This window comes from Notothenia rossii (assembly GCF_949606895.1).
Source record: "Notothenia rossii genome assembly, chromosome: 2".
NCBI classification, from domain to species: domain Eukaryota; kingdom Metazoa; phylum Chordata; class Actinopteri; order Perciformes; family Nototheniidae; genus Notothenia; species Notothenia rossii.
The window spans coordinates 76,181,883-76,198,296 of record NC_136904.1 but is presented as its reverse complement, the minus strand read 5'-3'; the positions used below and the strand labels follow the sequence as shown (position 1 = coordinate 76,198,296).

At 39.1% G+C, this 16,414-nt stretch overlaps 1 protein-coding gene across 5 annotated transcripts in view; it reads right to left on the bottom strand.

Moving 5' to 3' along the window:
* Positions 1 to 16,414, bottom strand: part of map2 (microtubule-associated protein 2) — a 73,102-nt gene that overhangs the window by 51,563 nt on the left and 5,125 nt on the right. For 4 of the 5 annotated variants that reach the window (XM_079663426.1, XM_079663422.1, XM_079663425.1 and 1 more), the window contains exon 2: positions 2,567 to 2,619. The exons of the other annotated variant lie outside the window; for it this stretch is intronic. The gene's annotated coding sequence lies outside the window, so the exon portion shown is untranslated. The remainder of the gene's footprint in view (positions 1 to 2,566; positions 2,620 to 16,414) is intronic. 5 annotated transcript variants of the gene reach the window in all.

Sequence of the window (16,414 nt, the reverse complement as noted above, 5' to 3'; positions counted from 1 at the left end):
TCTCTCGCTGTCTCTACAGTCTAAAGGTAATGCCATCCAACAGCTTACGTCTCACTTTCATCTGCTTTGCTTTTGTGTATCAAAAATAAAATACATTTTAGCGTGAAATCCAAGTATGACCGTATACAGAATTATTTTTAGGAATAGTATATTTTTCTGATAAGATGCTCCAACTCCACCTCCAAATGGAAGGCTCTATGAGATTTGAACATACGTTATTGTACATGATTTACGTTTATTTCTGTAATTATTCAGAATTTCTTGATAGCATTTGAAACCCTCACACTGCTCACATTTCTAATGCAGTAATGTTGAATAAGCTAACACATCCTCTGATGTTTTCATTACTCAAGGAAAATACAGTAATCAATAATAAATTGCACATTTAGGCTGTTATTTTGTATGTGCACAAATAGATTTTCTTCCCCAAAACAAGATCACATTTTCTAGTTTCAAGTTGTTGGGAAAATTTGTATTTTCAGGTCATAAAGTAAATATAATTTCTTGAAGGCTAAAATGTAAACAAAGGGAAAAATACCCGGGTCAGGTTCTTTACTGGTTCAACCAACTCCATCACACATAAGGGCTTAGGAGTAAGGAAAGGCTGAACAAACATGAGAAGGTCAAACTGATCTGACGGGAGATGCCACAGACATTATCCCTCATGAGGACAGCGAGGGGAAACAGACAGAGGAAGGCTAACTGTTCTGTTTGAATGTACCCATTGTCATACACGTATAAACTGCACCCTGTTACTTCATGCAGAATTTTGCTGTGAATGTGCTTAAAATAAAAAGGGGAAAGAGCGGTGGGGGGTACAAATAAGCCCCAAGAAAGAGCGCCAATGTCCATAGTGTCCGAAACATAAAATTACCACTACCGAATCATTCCCATGATGCATGTGGACACAAGAATACAAATTCCTATTGACTCGCATGGATAAAGACACAAATATATGCATAATCAGCTATTTCCCAGTACAAAAAATGTAATATGTCTAATTTCTTATCATTATGTCCTAAAGTGGTCAATTCCAAAAATATTGGAGTAGAGAATTAGAGAGAACTGCTGTTCATATGAAGGAGGCAAGATCGAGAGGTCGGTATGTGGGGTTGAAGTTAATACTAGTGGGCATACAGATGCAGAACATTCAGGTCATTGTATACACAAGCCATTTTGCTTCATGCACTACTGAGCACATTTCCTAGAAATGATCAGAAAACCGCCTTCAACAATGTATTATGTTCTCTTTATACATCTATTGGTACAAAGGAGCTGAATGATCAATATCTAATGTAGTTATGAATATTTGAGACATCAGTGTGAAAGACTGCAAGTGAATACTGTCACCTGTAGTCAGTTAGTACTATCTAAAAAGTCAATTAAATATGAGGAGTCTCATTGATTTACTGTCAGTGATGAGGAAGCTGCTTAGAGCAGGAATCCTCAACACTTATGCAGCAAAGACTGAGTTTGTATCGACAATATTGTTGTGCAGCTCGTAGGTTGAGGTGCGTGGGGGACAATAATTGACCTCAAATGTTATAAAACCATTGTAAGGACTTTTATCTTCCCTACCTCCTCCAAAGACACTCTTGAGCAATCAAGGTTGTTTTTGTTCTTTTTATAGGTCTTAATGATCTATACAAGCTAATACTTTTTTTGCAACTGTATCCTTTTCAAATAAGTGAATGAAGAGTTGGTACAGAGTGAAATCAGATTATTCCAATTATACATGTTTGATGCTGATGTGTTGACTTCATAGAAAATGTGTGTAAATTGCATCCGTCAAGATGCAAGCGTACTAGGAATTTGAAGATTATGACCTCTTTAGATAGATAAGGTAATGTCAGTCGTCTACCCGTAGTCATTATTCCCTAACCAAGACTGGTTTTGCTCCTATACACAAAGGGATCAAATGGCAAAACATCTGAAGTTATTTTGTACTTTCCCCTAATAATAATAATAATAATAATAATAATAATGTATCACTTCTAATTAACAGAGGTGACAAGACATTGGACAAAGAGGATTAATCTACAGTGTCTCAAATAGTGAGGATATCGCGGCTTTCCACTCTGCCCCTGAACCATGTGAAAGTGAAACTGCTAAACAAAATGACTGTCTGGGAGTGTCTAGACATTCATGTCACACACACACATGCACGCACAAACCCCCAATAAACCCTGCTGTTTCCACATAAATACACACACTTAACAAAAAATGACTAAACCAATTTAAAATATAAATCCCCATACTCTGTGTCTTGAATGAATGATTGATATTAACATACAAACAAACATATGTTTACACGCAAACACACATTAGTCAGGCTGACAAGGTGACAGGGAGAGATGGATAAGCAGGTGGGTCGAGCGAGTGATATCTGTTTCACTGTCCTTCAGTAAAATTACAAATGTATCGGTATGACAGCGGCACGGTGACGCAGCATCTTTGCAGCAGAACCCAAAGGCATATGCAGGAGAGAGAGGAGGGGGGGGGGGGGGTGGAGGATGAGATGACTAAACAAAAGCGATAGGGCGGGGGGAGATATTGAGAGACTCACCTGGCTAGATGGGATGTTGTCAACGGCTCAGAAGAAAGGCTAACATCCGAGACCTGAAAGGGTGAGAGAGGACAAGCGGGAAGAACAGTAGTGAGGGGGGTGGAGAGAGAGAGAGAGAGGGAGAGAGATTAGATTTTTCTAGCAGGTGGCACCTTGGTTCACACACACACACACACACACACACACACACACACACACACACACACACACACACACACACACACACACACACACACACACACACACACACACACACACACACACACACACACACACACACACACACACACACACACACACACACACACACACACACACACACACACGGTCTGTATATCTTTGAGACAGATGGAAAGGAAGGGGTGGAGGGCAAGGTGAGAGCAGCTGAGGAGGAAGAGTAGGTCTCAAAGCGGTTTCCAATCAGTAGCGGATCTAAAGGAAGGCCAGTGCTATCACACAGCTGGAAACCGCAGAGTCGGGAAACACACAGAGTAAGACATGAAGTGACAACAAGAAAGGAAGAGCTCACAGTGTGTGTGACGTGTGTGTGTGTGTGAGTGTTTGCGTGCGTGTGTGTGATGCCACATGTGCAGGGGTTCATTAGCACACTTCACAAGTCCATCAAAGGTTAAAAGAAACTCTATTAACACTCACGCAAGAGCATACAAGCAGACACACACACTACTTGGCGCTAGTCCAAGAGCCACAGTGTGAACATGAAGGACAACGTGTGGACACTGTGTGTAACTATGGGGGTCTCAGTAAGAGGGCATTGACTTCATGTCAATGTGAATAGCACTCAACTAGTGATAGACTACATAAATGATCAATGTCAACATACTAAGTAGCAACACATTTCCATGACTTTGCTGTCCAAATTGATCACAGGAAAGGATAAAAATATGTTTTCTATGACTTAATCCTGATAGTTAGTGGTTACTGTAAGATAGTCCCAGTGTAAGGAGAGTTAGATGTTAAAAGGGCACACACTTCCTTATGTTACGACCTTTTCATCATTATCTCATTAGATGATTACAATACACAGATATTTTCACATCTGGATTGAAGTAACCCAATATGAACAACAGTTTTGTTAAAATGGTCCTGTTGGCTCTTTCCCCCCTCAAGTTATTTTTACTTGTGTGTATAAGCCTTTACACATCAGGGTATAGCAGGTGTAAACAAATGAAAGAAGACCAAACTTCATTGTGAAGGACCAGCATCAACAGAAAGATGACATGTTACTGTACAGTAGTGCAGTGGGAGGAATTAGTCATGGATACAAATATCAGTGATAATGTTTGGTGTTGATAAAAAAAGATTCAAAATAATCTATAGAAGCCTTCCTAGTTGAAAGTAGAATATTCCGCCTGAACTGCTGACTCAACTACAGCCAAGACAAGGTCCCTTCATAGTATCATTCATTAGTTGTGAACATCAAGGAAACCCACCTCTAGAAAAACCTCATCTTGAATGCTTGCTATCTCATTCATCAGATAGTAACACAAGGACCATGGACACAATTAACACACCAATAAAGCAGTGATTACACACAATGAGCTTGTCGATAATAGCATGCACAAACTCACAAAGTAGCAACAAAAGTGTGTTTTCTTTTTTTTCAAATGCTGATTTAACACATTGTTGCATTTGTCTCTTAAAGATATTATATTACACGTTGATCAACAAGATGCTTGTTTAAGCTTAACTTAAGTTGGTCCAAGGGAGTAACCCTAACTACTAGTTACTTAGCCTTGTAGCAATGGCCACTGCCTAACCAAAAAGGCCACAAGCATAAATACCCTCCACCCTCAAAAAACAAATGCATAGACAGACACACAAGCTGTCCATTTTATTTCATGTCAATCAGACCACTTAAGACTTATCTTTTCTGTTTCTTTATTTATCAAAAAGCCATGTCAGTCTTAGCAAAACATGTTGTCTTCTTTCCCATTCATGCTGAATCGTGTTCCCCTAAAGCAGGGGTGGGGAACCTCCGGCCTCCGGGCCGTATACGGCCCGCGAGACCATTTGGTACGGCCCTCGAGGTAATTTATAAACAAACGCAAAAAAGAAAAAATTTCAAGAAATCTAGACCGCAAAATAATTAAACAAGCTTGTTTTTCCTGGCCAAGGTCAGGGTCCTTGAACACAACACGAGCCTAACGTGTCATCACGTGGTATATGTCTCGTCTGACAGGAGCGTAGTTCTAAAGGAGAGCACCAGAACGCGGCTCCGGGCCGGGACTTCACAAATTGCAATACCCATAAGGAGCTGTACACATCCCGCCGTTTTTGCGTGGCTGTGTCTTCTTTAGTTGAAAGCCCAGTGGCGATCTGTTCATCTGTCATACTGATCATACAGTCAATAACGTTGTTGTTATTAGCATCTGGTTAGCTAGCTATGCTAACGAATATAAGAAGCTTTTTCTCCAACCAGTGAGGTAAAGGCACATCTTTATATGATCATTATAGTTATAGAAAAATAAGAGAATAAAGTTAACAGGTATACAATACTAATATGACAGTAAAAAAAAGTTGTTATTAATTAACAAGAATACAGTTTAAAAGGGAAGTGATCCCCCCCCCCCACTTAAATCATGTCCACATGGATATGAAACTAAATACATTTGCACACATCTTGTGTCCATATCTTTCTGTTTTGGTGGTCATGCCACGGTGCATGAATGCGCGGGTCATGTTCAAATATCTGGATTAAGAGGTTGCTTTTTCTTTGCACAGCATGAAAGAAACGCGAAATGAATGGGCTGTGATTTGAGTTTTTTAAGCAGACGTTGAGTTCAATAATTTGTACGGCCCTCGAAGGATGTTGTAAAAATTGAAATGGCCCTTGAGAGGAAAAAGGTTCCCCACCCCTGCCCTAAAGGAAAGGTTAATAGGGTTAGATACAATGCCACATAGGGCCAGCAGGGGGGAGCATATTAAAGAGTCCACCAGACACTTAACGTCTTAGGTATGCACATAAAGCATGAATTAACTCTAGCCATTACACTGCTGCTTTAAAGAGAACATTTGAAATATAAACTTATCGTGTCTCTTGTAACATGCAGTGATATTTATTCACCTCAATTGTTGCCCAGTGTTTAAGATAAAGGCCATAGACTTGACTGTCTTTCTTTAAATATAATGAAACTAGATGGTCCTTTGCTAGTAGTGTTCAAAGCACCAAAAAGTACTCATTGTCAGTGCTTGTTCCACAGCTTCATCAGACTAACGCCACTCTGCATCTGATCAAAACAACGACAGCTTTTCAGGAACACAACAATTCCTAAGGCTTTGCACCATTATGGCACATTGTCTGTCTAAATTCCCATCATCATTTAAAATGTCAACTCAATGTAATGTCTTGCTGTCGTAAGACCACACTATTCGTATAGCTACATAACCAACAACCTATATTGTTTGTGATACAGAACATACATTCGGATAACAGAACACGTGTTTATGCCTATTTGGTTGCCCTTTGCAGTTCACTTCTGATCCATTAAACCTTACAAGTCACCTGACACCTCAGCGGGCTGCCTGGCTCAGCTTCCTGCCTGCCCTGCTGTTATAAACAAGAACAATTTTTTATCTGATTAAATGATTTTCGACAAAGGTGCTGGATTCCTCAAATTACATAGAGCCTGATTAACCACTAAACCAATGTGATATATTGGATCTGACAGATATTGCTTTATTGGTAATAACGTGTTATGAAAGCTCCCAGGGTGCAAGATGTCTGAATATTAATTAATATTAAGTTCAATCGGTTAATTGTCTCGTATATAAGAGTATGCAAAAGGACACCCACCCCAAAATGACAACATAAAACCATTTGCACAAATTGCTCCGTTATTTTGGGTGACTGTCTTGTTGCCCCAACAGCTCAGCGGTGCTCTTTACTTGCCTGATTTGGACCGAAAACAACCAAAACAATGTATGAAAGGCTAATCCTTTTTGTATACGGGCATTACTGAATTTAAGTCTTATAGTAGTACAATTTAAAATTAGAAGTTTGGTCTGAGGTGACCAAGCTTGGTTGTTGTGGTGTGTTACCGAAACACAATTATCACATTATCACTGGTATCAAACAATCTTAAATGATACAGTTGGGGATAGTTCAACTCTAATTGGAAAGAAAGAGGAAAAGCTTTTTTATTTTTTAAGGAAGATGTAAAATGTCATATTTCTTTTAATGCAGCGAGCATCAGCTGAACCTTTCATGAAGTAAAAGGTCAGAGTCCGCCCCATTCATGACTTCAGACACACACAGACCAGTGCTGCACTAAGTGGGGATAACCAGGTGTCAGGACAAGCTCTACTGTTTGTCTTGTGTCCTACTTCTTTTCAATAAGTCCCCAAATTGAACATTTTATAACTGAAATTGCAGCCATATTTATCCTTCTTCAACTGTACTTCTGCCTCTGTTGTACAGTATGTGTGTTCATATGTCACCTCTTTGGAACAGTGAGGCACAAGAAGCCATAAGGTTGGTTCCTCCAAGGCCTCTGTGGTCCGTTCTGAACACACATCAGTCTCTATTCAGCTGGGGGGGGGGGGGGGGGGGGGGGGGGTTTGAGTGATGCTTCCCTGAACTGCTCAGCTGAAGCATGTATATCCATTTCAATTACATGCTGGTGAAATGAATGTTTAATTTTGCATTTTGATGTAATAACTTGAAAATCAGGAGGGTTTATCTATGTTGCAATAGACAAGATGCAGTTTGAGTTATTGTGACATTAATTTGAACTACAGAGCAGGTTTCCATCCATCATTATCACACTGTTCAAAACCTTAAACATTCTACGTTGAATGGATATTTGTTTTTGTGTTTTAATTCAGGTGTTGTCTCATGTAAGGCAGTTTGATTGTTTATATGGGGGTTCTAAATAATAAAGATATCTGGGTCTGTATATCTCGGTCCATAAAAGGCCTAATTTAGCATCAACTGCCCTAGTTCAACATTCTGTCCTATATTCTTATATCATTAATTAACCCTTGAATCCAAGAACAAGAATGAATCCAGGGCAAAAAGCTTAAGAATGATGCAACGAATGGTGTAGATACAAAAGTAATTGGCCTTTCAAAGCAGCCTCATGAAAGGGGAAAAAACCATCTCACCATTCAAAAGGGCACTTGTGTTAGTAGTGAAACATTATGTTTTATCGCAGTAAATACGGCATCTTATCCAAACTGTGAATGTATATGTTTTGGAGAGGTTTTTGAAACCTCCTACTGAAGCACTGTGACTTTCAGACAAGTGTTTTCACCACAGATACCAAAATACCCCTGATTTCCATTAATAAATGGAAACAGAGAAAAGGAAATTGACTGGGGGATTAGAAAGGAGAGAGAGTGTAAAAACCCTGAACACAACCTCTTTTACTCCAAATTATGGAAGCCTATTTTCTCTCCCTGTTCTATTCTTGTTTAATGCATTTCGTTTATTTACTGTGTTTAAAAGAAGAGGGGCAAAAATAGTAATAACGAAGGCTTTACAGAGAATAAATGACCTTGCTCGAATTCCGATTTTCTTTCTCTCTTCCTCCTCTATTTGCCTTTGTCACCGCTGTTATTATCTCACCCTCATATTGTCCCTTCCTCTATCTCTGTCTTCCTGCCTTAGCAGCATTTCTCAACAGCCATGGTGAAAAAGAAGCCGCCATATGTATCATCACATGAGAAGCTCGCCCCGTCAGCGTCAGACGTTGTACAGCTTCAGATGGCGGTGCTCTTTACAACAGAGCAAGCGTTTTCACAGCTTCTTTATGAGTTAGCGTGGGCTGTAATATAAACAGCACCACTCAATTATACTACCAGCAGGGAAATCAACATTTGCCATTCTGTGATCTCGCACATACCTACAGTATAGTACAGTCCGTGCACACGCATATTCACAACAGCTCACTAGCAGACACATATGGACAGCTTGTGTTTGTGATGTGTAGGTGGTTGCAGCTTTACTGCCATTGTTAAATCCGTGGCAAAAAACATATTTTATTACTTTTCACATTACACTTCTTTTTTCTTTTTTTTTTAAATGCTTACGATAACAAAAATATGTTGTCCCCTATGTACAGCCTTAATATAATGTGTCCTCTGACCTACATATAGTACAGTCGAGATATTATTAGCACTAAAACCTAATTGAGAAAACTGTGCTGACACACTTGAATGTAGTCCAATATTGTGTTTAGTGATCTTACGTTAAATACCATATGGGACTGAGTGCAAACCGGTGTTATGGACCTCTAGAGTAGTGTTTGTATGTGTCTTTATCATTACCATCAGTGGTGAAACTAAAACAGAGAGCAACACAACCACTGCTGAATTAACAACAGCAGGCAGGTCTTTTGGCAATACCTCAATGTAAACCTTGGGATGAGAACACACATTTTCTGGTCACCATTTTGTATTTTATATTGTTTTAAGATACCCATTAATATAAGAATATAGTCATTTATATTAAGTGTATCTCATTATTCACAATATTGATGAGTGTAGAGTATTACACTTGGACAAACTAAAATTCAATTTCAATTGAAACTGGGAGCTATCATGGCAGAATGTCTGTTCTTGTATACAACATGTTGTCTTTAACCCCCATGATTGGCCATGCACTAACTTTAGCACGGCGCAGTTCTTATATTCGGCATTATTTCGCCATGCAGTTGTATAATTCAGGATATCCTGCTTTATATTGTGTCTAAAGCCCTCCAATAGTGTTTTATTGTCAGAGTTTATAGATTTTATATATTCATCACGATCCACTCATTTTCTTTTTTAATTCTATTTTGAGATGTTAAAATTCTAGTACTGTTTATTTCTACTAATTTGCAACTTTACTCTATGTGCAATGCCTTGTTTTGTTGTTTTTTTTTATGCTGCTGCAACGCACAAATAAATCCCAATTTTGGATCAATAAAGTACCTCTTATCTTAAACAAACACTTCTTCGTGAATATGAAATCAATCCTATTAACCCTCTCACATTTTCTAAACATTTGGTCATTTGACAAAATGAAAAGCATTCGTGTAAATAATAAAATGAATGTGAGTGGATTCTGTTTAGCTGCTTTGGCTACAGAGTCGTGGTATTCAACCTGCTCCATCGTTCTCCCATGATTGTCTATCATATGAAACAATCTAAATTTGACAAAATTATCACAAAATACACAACTTCCATGCTGCTCCTAGTGTGTCTTTTGACACTAGGGTTGAAAGGAACCATACATCATGTAATGTTGAGCAATGAATAATCCTATCCGTCTCAATCTAAAGTAGGCCTTTCTGATGCATGAACAATGCTGGCAAAGCATTCAGTGTCTCTGTCTGACTGTAGAGGGTGTGTATGTTAAAGGAAAAGATACACTATCAATCGAATTCATATCCGAGCTGATGCATCATACAGAAACATTAACTGGAGTCTAATGTGCGTCTGTGTGTTCATGAGTATGTGCGTGAAAATAATTGTGTGTTTGTACGAACCTGGCGGCTCGAGGGAGTGGGGATGGTTGCTGTGGGTGGTGATGAGAAGCCGCTCAGTTTCCACAGCAACACCCTAACTCAGTCAGTCTCCATGGCAACTGATAACAGCATTAGCTGATTCAGCCTTAGTGAAGGTTCATACCACAGGGAAGAAAATTGATTTTTTTTTTACAGAAATGGCTTGCTGGTGGAGATGGGGAGTGGGGACTCCTGGGAGACATTAGCAAACAATCCAGGTCGTAAAGGCATGGACCAAATGTGTCACGATGAAATGAAACACGACCCACGACTGAAAATATTTTGACCAAACATAAATTATCAATATGTAATTTAAGAGCCCATTGTCAGTTTATCTGCGGAAAATGAACGAAGGTTTGGACCAAAATCTACAAACTATACAGAGTAATGTTAACCTTAGACACCCTTATTATGAGTGAACATATCTTTAGAAGGGACACTGGGGAAGACAATCGGGTGAAATAACAAACATTTGGGTCCAAGCACAGCCTTCATCCAACACGTTCTGCTTTAAAAAAAATAATTCAATAAGCAGTGATCAAAGACACTGAGCGTTAAATACATGGTGCAGCACCTTTACCCCTGCAATTTGAAACATCAACCAATTAGCCCAAACACAAAGATCATCAAGTAAATACAATAACTTGACCTTGGTTTTAATTCTCCCTCAATGTCACCATAGGTTTCATAGGATAGAAAACAAGAAGCTGGAACTGGGCGGTACGGAAATAGGATTAAATTAGGCAAATGAGGGAAAAGCAGGAATGGTGGCACAGCAAAAGAGGACATTAGTGACAATCATCTAATTAAATATTTAATTCATTACTGCGAGTACTTTGAATTACAGTAAAAGCTTAGCTAATGTTTACCTCATTTTCATGTCCAAAAGCAAACAATAAACAAAACAAAAAACTGTATTAGAGTCAAAATATAAATTCCATACATAGCGCACAGTTCAATACGTTGTGTTCTAACACACGTTTCATGTTTTGCTCTAAATGACATGGACAAGGTTTTCAGAAAACAATGAATGTTGATGACTCAGCAGAGGACCCCCCGCCTCTTCCCCTTAATGAGCCAGAGTGGGAATGCCTTGCAGAGCTCATATAATTACTGTTGTTTAATTATTTGGCATCATGTATCAGTCTTGGTTTTCCAGTAGGGGAAACAACTCAACTTTGTCTCCACTGCTAATAAAAATGACTTTGTCAGCTGGTCAGTCATCATGAGTTTTTGCTTTCCTTCTCTCTTTGTACATGTAAAACAAATGCAAACCATCCAACAGTGAGCAATAATTATTGTCGTTATCTCCACATCACAGTTGAAATGCTAGGGGCCAGGTTGCCATGGAAGCAAAAGGGACGGCTGAGCAAACACACAGTTGGTGGTACTGTATATATAAATATACACAGAGCGGAAAACAATGAGAGGGAGAATGATCATGCTGATCTACCCTTGCATTTTTCAGGTAATACACTGCAACAAATAACTACATACACAGGAAAAGGAAAGAGCTGACAGGTTGTAAACACTTCCTTCTACATGATTCCTTTATCCCCCTCATCATCCATCCAGCCCCTGCTGATGAAAATAAGAGATAGGAATGTAAACCCATGTGACTATGGACGCAACACAGCAGAACGCCGCAATGAGCAAATCACAGAGAAGGCGTGCCTGCTGACAGGGGAGGGGGCACATGGTATGGACAATACAAAAGAACAGCAATCGTTACTGTGCGGGTGTACAATAGGTGTGGTTTGGCTTAACGGCTTCTACTGGGGAAAGCTACAAGTCGTGATAATACATTATTTCAGCAGCTGTTGTAAGCCTTTGTTGTCGGTCAGACCACTAGGATCAAAATGGACCATGCGTCAGGATGGATGTTAACTTCTTCCAGTTGAGCCCACATCATTAATTAGAACGGCTTTCTTATTTTCTTTGCGATGAAACATGGTGACAAAACAAAGGATTTTGCAGATTTCATTTTAACATCTCGCGTAACTCTACTTATTTTCTTACATTTACCGAATGTAATCCTTTTCCAAATCTTTAAATTCCCTCCAAGATATATCCTACCTTCAAAAGGCAATTGTGAGTGGGAGGGTGTGTGTGTGATCTGCTTGTACAGTACATTAATCCTGTTCCCCTGGTGTAAACCTGTAATTTCCCACTTACACTTAATCATATATAAACTAGCTCTAAATACTTGTAATCTAATTACCATTGTATTGCCTGCACTGGTCTGTGTGCAGGTTCTTTTGTATCCCCTTTCACATTGTGTTAAGACAGGTGAAAGTCAGTAGGGGCAAATGGATGACTGGGTTATACTGTTTTTATATGAACATTTATGAAAATGTCATGACCAAGCCCTTCTACCATTTGTTGTGAAGCTCTACTTAAACAGTGTTTTTTATTGTTATGCCGCATAATGAGGTGACCCGAATTTTGTGCTACATTATTAAAATAACAAAAAATAAACATTTTTATATCACCATATTTTATTCAATATGCTCCTTAGATATATATTTATTTTATTTGTTTTATTATTTTCTCCTTATAGCTTTGTGAAGCACCTTGAGATGACATTGTTTTTGAAGTGTGCTTTATAAATCAAATGTATTATTATTAGAGACAGTAACATGATAACATGAACATTCTACTTTCTTTGGTTGGCTGGAGTGCACTTCAGAAGGTGGTGAAAATAGCAGTGTCTCCATGATCTCCTTTCAGATGTCATAATCTATAGGATGAAGAGATGTTGCTGCTGCTTATAACTATATATATATTTTTTTTTTTTAATGAGTTTTGTTTACTGCGGCAACTCCATTTGCATTTAAGCATACTGTAAGTAGAGTGAGGTGATTATTTTGTGTGAGGTAGGGCATGATTAAAATAGGGATTGGGAAGAGCAGATGGTCAAAGATTAAAGTCTAAAAGAAAGAGCTGCTTTCCCTCCCCCTAAAGAGTCAGCCAACAGGTCATTTTAGAAAGTGCCACTGTGGTATGACAGTGTGGATTAGAGCAACACATGTTTTCAGTCTCTGAATTATAGAGATTACCCGTTTTTTCTCAGTTTTATAGCAGAGTAAATGTATTGTTTTTGGACTGACAAAACAAGACATTTAAAGAATATTCGACTTTAAAGAAGGACTGGGCGTTTTTTCAATAAATCTGAAAAATAAACGGCAGATACATTTCAAATGAAATGATTTTGTTGCAGGTGTAGTGTGGATCCTGCTCTAAACAGGAATTAGCGTCAGTCATACTGAATTGTCCTGGTAGGATTGGTCTGTCAGGAAAAGGAAGTCTAGTGTAACACATGCAATGACACTCAGCATTCAGAAGGGTTCAGCATCTATCCGATTGTTACATCATCTAGTCATCTATTCTAATGCCAAGGGATGTCTGTGTATTTGTGCATACAGTATGCACGTATGAATGTGTGTGGGTCCGCTTGAGTGTAGACATGAGTGTCTAAGACATAACTATAAGACAGACGTCATGCCTCCCCAAAGACGACTGCTGAAAAGATGAAACGCAACACTTCAAAACATCGATGGAATAATTCATGTTCCTTTCTTGTGTTAAACTTGTAAGCTGTAGAACTGCAGATCACACACACTACAAAGCGTCTGGTGACACTTCCATGTGGTGGGAAACTGGGGAAGCCAGCAAGGCAGGCAATGAAAATCCGAATGTAGATATCGGCTAGGGTCAAATGACGCAGCATTTTGTTGATTCATTTATTTTGTAGCTTCACTGCATTTATAATAAAGCATTTAGCTTTATTTAAATCATATCTCTAGTATAAAAAACATGTTTGATTTATTATCTTCTTCAAAATGTAGACTACGAGTACCCTCCCTTTTTCAGGTGACATTGACCCTAGAATCGAGACTATACATAATCTTCATCTCACTTGTTTTACAACTACACAGAGCCTGACATTTCTGATAATCTAGACGCATAGGGACATTTCCTTTACCCCCTGTTGTTTCCAATGTGACTAAGTGCCTCTGTCTAACTCTGGAGTGAATAAATTGACTTTTAAAATACCATAGGCGCATCTTGGGCTTAGAATTGTCTCTTGAATATCATGTTTTAAGTAGACCTACTGTATCTAAATGCAGGTGTGAAAAGCTGTCATCTCCTGCCTGGTGTGTGTTGCAGACCTTGGAGGTTGTTAACGTCAACCTCCGTGCTCCATGAAGACAAGCCATTAAGAGGAGTAGGATGGAAGGATGATCCGTGATATTAAAGCATTTCAATAAAGTGATGCAAAAGCAATTATCCAGCGAGGGGCTGTAAAACAAAGATATTTATGTAACCCAATGTTTCTTCAGATCCAAACTGTAAAGATGTAATATAAAACATCACACTAAATGAAATACCAGACAAAAAGTGCAGCCCACAACAGTACATCTGAGAGGCCTAAAACAGTTCCAGTTCATTCTGCTGGGTCCTGCCTGAAAGCCGATCAGGGACCTCTGGGAAACTCTTTTCCATTTAGCTCTATCATAGATTATTACACTTTGATTGACAAGATCTCTCGGACGGCAGATGTACTGTGCTATCAGATTGTGAGGCCTGTCATCAGTGCATAATGAATTCCTGATGGAGAGCGAAATGCAAAAAAGGCTCTGGGAAATGTGTGATAAGCCACTGATATTTATTTCATTTTTAAAACTGAACTGGTGGGTGGTTGAAATCTTATGGGCACTGGGTGGGAAGATGGCTGTCTTTGGATCATCTCACAGGGTTTGGGTTACCTGATAATGAGCCTGGTGAGTCCTATATTTTGCACTGCTCACACACACTTAAGAATACCATGGAGGATTGGTTTAATACCGTTTATTATTGGCATATAAAAGTTAACGATAAGAGTTGTTCAGTTGTCCAGAAGAGGCCCTTAATCTTAGTTGTTGCTAACATTTTGAGCCTCCTCCCATATGTGGTGTGGTGTGGTGTGGTGTGTGATGCTAATATAGATTGTTTTCTGGCTGACATTGGTCTTTTTAATTAAACTAAAAAAATGGTTTGTCTCTGAAGAATGTGAGCCACACAATTTATTTCCTAAATGGACAGATAGAGACAGAAAGCCGGGTTAAGCGAAGTAAAGCAAACTTTTCCTCAAGTGAGTTGGTGAACAACAGTGGGAATACCTAACCAAAATGGCTGAGTTTTAATGCAGTAAAAGATGCAAGTTAGTCCTGTTCCAGAGATTTAGTTCCCAGTAGGCTACTGCATTTCTCTAACTAACAGGCCATTTAACTGCATTTCTATGTACAAACTTGTAAAAAGGCATTCGGCAAAATAGAGGAACATTCAACAGAACCGGTTAAAGCAGGCTCAAAAAAACTAAAATGAAAGCACAATGTCATGAAATATATCCGGAGATTGATTAAACATCACACATAAGATCTCTAGAAGAATGACAGATGTTTTCCTATTTTCTGTTAACAGTCTTATATGTAACAGAATCATACAAAACTGTAAATGATACCCACACAAAAGAATACTCTCCCACACACACTCAGTGGTATTGCACAGTAACACTGAACACATACACACAGAACAACCACCTTGATGCAAGACACATGCATACTTGCCTAGAGAAGAGGTGAGGAGAGGAGAAGCAACATTGTAGATCGGTGAGCTGTGACTCACCCTTGTGTTTTCCTTGGTTCAGCCCACACATGTTTTTCTATGAGCTTTATCGGTGTGCTGTTGGGAGCAGAGATTGTGGCTCTAATGTAATCATTGCATCCTATAAACCTCTGACTTGTATCTTTTATGTATGAATTGTGATGGCACTGCAAAAAGGTCACGCACCCAAGTATAAAAAAGAAGGTGTCTGTGTCAAGGTGGGTTGCGTATATCGCCACAGACCCTTAAAAACACCTAGTACTAATCCTGATTAACATTTGTTCCGGGAACAGGGAAGCTGAGCCTCAACCGCAGGGAAAGAGAGAGTGGCGACAGTGCAGGGAGGTAGGGTGCAGTTCATCTTATGACCAGAGATGCGAGTCCGCTTCACCCATGGACTTTCCAAGCTGACCTAATAGCCCAAAACAGCAGCATTTAAGTTTTAAAAAAAATCCTGTACCCTCCCATGTGAGGTCGGCCCGGACCCTAGGGGTTTTCAAATCCTCACTGAAGACTCACTTCTTCTCTCAGGCCTTCTAGTCAGAGCTGAGTACGACTCCTGATATTTCCCTGTGTTTTGTTTTTATATTTGCTGTTTATTATTATTATTGTCTTTTGTTGTTATTGTAGTAGTAAGTGTTTTTATTACATGTACAGCACTTTGGCTCAACTAAAAACATTTTTTAAATGTGCT